This window comes from Pan paniscus, chromosome 1 (assembly GCF_029289425.2).
Source record: "Pan paniscus chromosome 1, NHGRI_mPanPan1-v2.0_pri, whole genome shotgun sequence".
NCBI classification, from domain to species: domain Eukaryota; kingdom Metazoa; phylum Chordata; class Mammalia; order Primates; family Hominidae; genus Pan; species Pan paniscus.
The window spans coordinates 28,265,205-28,270,168 of record NC_073249.2 but is presented as its reverse complement, the minus strand read 5'-3'; the positions used below and the strand labels follow the sequence as shown (position 1 = coordinate 28,270,168).

At 36.1% G+C, this 4,964-nt stretch overlaps 1 pseudogene; it reads right to left on the bottom strand.

Moving 5' to 3' along the window:
• Positions 1-2,493: 2,493 nt before the first annotated feature.
• LOC100988280 (RNA guanine-N7 methyltransferase-activating subunit-like protein) lies at positions 2,494-3,384 on the bottom strand (annotated as a pseudogene).
• Positions 3,385-4,964: the final 1,580 nt, after the last annotated feature.

Sequence of the window (4,964 nt, the reverse complement as noted above, 5' to 3'; positions counted from 1 at the left end):
TCCAACTATAAATAGTCTATTTCTCTATATCTCATTGTAGTTTTAGCAGTTTTTGCTTCACGTATTTTGTTAGGGATGTTAGGGATGTTGTTAGGGATGTTAATAGTTGTTATGTCTTATTAGAGAATTGACTCCTTTATCATTATGTAATGCCCATCTTTATCTCTGATAATTTTTTTTTTGCTCAGAACTCTATTTTGTCTAAAATTAGTACAGCTACTCCAGCTTTCTTTTGATTGATGTTAACATGATAGTTTTTTCTCTACTCCTTTACTTTTAATCTTTTCATGTTTTTAAAGTGGGTTTCTTCTAGAGAACATACAGTTGGACCCTTTAAAAAAATCCTCTCCAACAATATCTATTTTTAAAACTGGTTTATTTAGATCATTCACATTTAATATGATTATTGATAAAGTTGGATTAATTATCTACCATGTTTGCAGCTGTTTCGCAATCATTGCACTTATTTGCTGCTTCTTTTCTTTCTTCCCCTCTATTAGTTTGCTAGGGCTGCCATAAGAAAATACCATAGACTGGATGTCTTAAATAACATACGTTTATTTTCTTACAGCTCTGGATGCTAGAAGTCCAAGATCAAGATGTTGGTAGAGTTGGTTTCTTGTGAGACCTCTCTCCTTGGCTTGCAAATCATTGCTTTCTTGCTGTGTCCTCATGTGGTCTTCTCTGTGTATGATTTTGTCTTGATCTCTTCTTCTTAAAAGGACACCAATCATATTGGGTTAGGACCCATGCTAAGGACCTCATTTTACGTTATTGTCTCTTTAAAGGCCATATCTCCAAATACAGTCACATTCTGCGGTTCTGAGAACTTTTACATATGACTTTGGTGGGGTGGGGGAAGGCAAAATTCAACCTCTCACACCTTCTCTTTCTACCTTCTCTTGTCTTAATTGAGTATTTCATATGATTCTATTTTCTCCCCTCTCTTAGTATAACTGTTATTCTTCTCTTTAAATTTCTTTTCATCCACTAGAGTTTGCAATATATATTTACAACTAATATAAGATCATATGCCACTTCACCTGTAGTGCAGATAGCTTAAAACAATGTAGTTCCTATTTTTCCCTCCTATTTCTTACAATGTTGCTTTCACTAATTAAAATTACCCATATGCTACAATCACTCAAAACTTTATTACTATTATTACTCTAAACAAAGAGTTACCTTTTAGATCAATTAAGAATAAGAAAAACTGAAGACTATTTTATGTTTATTCACTCTTCCTCAAGGTTCTTTTCTTTTTGTAAACCTGAGTTTTTGATCTATATCATTATTCTTCTCTCTGAAGAACTTTTAACATTTCTTGCAGGGTCCACTGCTGGATTTGAGTTGGATTTGTTTGTTTAAGAAAGTCTTTCTTTTTCCTTTTTGAAGGAGAAGTTCACTGGGTATAGAAATCTCAATGGGTGGTTTTTGTTTTTCAACATGTAAGTACCTCACTCCACACTCTTCTTGCTTGCATGGTTTCTGATAAGAAGTCCACTGTAATTCTTTTTCTTGGTCTTCTATAGGTCAGGTGCTCTTTTTTCTGGCTTCTTTTAATATTTTTCTTTGCTTTTGTTTTTCTGAAGTTTAAAAATAATATGTCTACTTTTTTTTTGGTGTTTATTCTGCTTGGTATTCTCTCAGTCTCCTGGAACTATGGTTTGGTGTTCTCATTAATTTTGAAAAATTCTCTGTCATTATTACAGCAAATATTTTTCTCTGTTTTCTCTTTCTTCCTCTTCTTGTATTCTAATTATGTATCTATTATACCTTTGAGATTATCACAGTTTTGATATTTTTTTGATATTTTGTTTTCTGATATTTTCTTTTTTTCCCCATTCTTTTTCTGTCCCCTTCTTATTTTACAGCTTTATTATGGGTTTCCTTGTAAAAAGAGACCAAAATAAATGTGGGGCTACCTCCTTTCTATAGAATAAGGAATCACACAGTACCATAGTCACATAACAAAAGCAAAAAAAAAACCCAAAATTAAAAACTGTTTTACCGTTCAACTGCTGATGTTATGTATAATATATCACAAGTAAGCATAGCTGTGCATTCATGAGATTCGTGAGCTGATTCTATTAATTTGTAGAATTTTAGAGATGAGCACATGTAAGCATATGGATACTGCCCTACCTTACAAAGTAAAAGCAAGCATTTTCTATTAATTTTTTTATTTCTGTGTAAAACAAAGAACTCCTAGAGGTCAAATAAGAAAATTATACCAAACTCAAAGCACTATTAAGTCATGAAAAAAAGAAGACTCTGAGGTACAAGTCAAGCAATATAATTCACAATTTTAGGTATTCCCAGCAACCATCACATCTCACAAGTAAGATCTATTTAAAAAAAAAATCTCAAGTTCCAAAATATCAATAATCTAGTCTCTAAAATCAGATGTAAGACTATGACCAACAGAAGACACCCAAATTTTTGTCACGGTAGCAAAGTAAATGGTTTTACTAAAAGCTGCTGACATTTCTATCAGTAGTAACCGTAAGGAGGCTGCTGGTTGTAACCATAGTGCCAATATTGGTGGGGATAGTAAGGTTCTTGTCTGTGTTATGGGTAATGTTACCCCCAGAATCTTCCATGCCACTGATTGGATCTATTGTCACTTGGCCATCCCTGGCTGCTATCCCTGCCTCTGAACTGTCTGTTATCTTGAGACTAATTGTCTCTATTTCTTTGGTTCCCAGCAGCTCTGCTATTCCATTCATCAACAATTAGAGGGGACTCAGGAGGGCATTTCAGGTATTGCTGATACTCCCTGTCACCTTCTGTGAGTCTACTAGCAAACATCTCTTCAAAAGTTGGAACAGCTTTGGAAGTGTCAGTCATTCTGAAATTGCCAAAGATTTGAGGAAGGTGTATTGCTTAATGTTCAGGTTGTTTAAAATCCACCAAAGGCTGTGTCAATCCACCTTGGGCCGAACCCCGCCAGAGAGACACTGAGAGTTTGCAGGAGAGGTGCCTCTGGCCCACCACGCCTGGAAGTCCAGACCACTCCAGCTCCTAAGGTAATGGAGTCCCTCCCACTAGCATCTGACAACCACCTCCCATCTTTTTTCTCTTTACATTTTGCTTTGGGAAACTTCTACTGTCATGTCTTCAAGCTCAGTGGTGTTTTGTTTTTGTTTTTTCTTTTCTTGGCCATGTCCAGTCTTCTGATAAGCCTATCAAAGGCATTATTTATTTCTGTTACATCAAAAAAAAAGAAAGAAAAAAATGAGCAAACATCTCAGGAGCCAACCCCAATTAATGAGGGACAGAATTTCTACAATTTTCTTTTGATTCATTAGAATTTTTATCTCTCTGCTTATGTTACTTGATTACTTGATTGTGTTTGTTTTTGCACATTGTGTACATTTTGCATTAAAGCCTTTAACATATTAATCATAGGTATTTTAAATTCTTTTCTATTCCACTCTGTGTGTCTATGTGTACACATTATTTAGCTCCCACTTATAAAGGAGAACATGCAGTATTTGACTTTCTGTTTTTGGGTTATTTCACTTTTGATAATGACCTTCAGTTCCATCCATAGTGCTATAGAAAACATGATTTTATTCTTTTTTATGCTTCAGTGGTATTCCACGGAGACGTAGAAAGGCAGGAGGGTGGTGAGGGATGAGAAAATACCTAATAGGTAAAAGGTACACTATTTCGGTGATGGTTACACTAAAAACTCAAACTTCTCCACTATGCAATATATCCATGTAACAAATCTGTACCTGTACTCCATAAATCTATATAAAAAAATTCCCTCTCTGATAATTCCAGTGGCTATATTATATCTGAATTTTATCCTGATACTTGTCTCCTCAGATTGTGCTACTGCCCCTTGAAGTGTGCTTATATGGATTAGATAAATGTATCTCTCTGTGTATATATCTGTTAGTTACAGTAGTGCTTGGCATAAAGTAAGCACTGGATAAATATTAGCTGTTATTGTAACCAGTCCTTCTTCCCCATTTTGCACACATCAGCCCTGTCTTTATGTAATGAGTCTAGTGGCTTTCTCTCCAGGACTCCATTTTGGCTTTCTTGAACATAGATATATAGCCACTGATTAGGGGAGAGGGATAGTTTTCTGGCCAGCTTTATACTCCACTTTAAATTGCTGGCCTCTAAATTTAAATCCAACCTCAGGTTTTTAACGGTTTTGCTAGTGTACTGAGTCCAGCATATAATTCCTCATGCCTAGTGCCTACAGGGTGTGGTACAAGATGTACCTTTCTGGTTTGGCATTGGCTTCCCTGATGAACTCCTTCCACTTCCAACCCACCCATCCACCCTTCTGTGAAATTATATTCTTTGGCCATTGCATTTCATGTAATTGTAGCATTTAATTTTGAACTCATGCCCGGAGGCCTGTGGGCAGTGGGCGTGTTTAAAGAAATCTAATAAATGAAGGGAAATAAACGTACAGGGTAAAAAGTAAATGGGCCAATACTATTCAGAGAAAAACCTCAAAGTGCCTGTCTGCTTGCAGGAACAAAAATAATTTTAGAACAAGTCAGTAATGTAAACAAGGTGAAAAAAAACATTTTACTTAGTAAATACGGTAGGTTCATGTTTTCTACCTTACTCCCGGGTCTTTGCTTCATAAGAGCAGCCTTTTGACCCTCTTCTAGTGAATGAAGGGCCTTGGCCAGAAGTCAAGGTAGGTCAGCCTTTCACTCAGTTCAGTTTGTGGGTGGCCAAGAATATATTTAGGCTGAGGAATAATTTAATTTTCTCTTGTTAGCTCCATTGAGAAAAGGATTGTATGCATTGAGTCTACCCCAATGGGAAAGTTCTCAATCTCCCCATAAACACTTCTTTCATTTGGTTGTTCACTTTGACCCTGCTTGTGCTTTGGTGGACTTAGTTCTATTCTGCTCCATCTTCAACGAAATGAAGTGGGTCCCAAAGCAGCTGGTCACATGGATGCACACGAATGTGCAGATGGC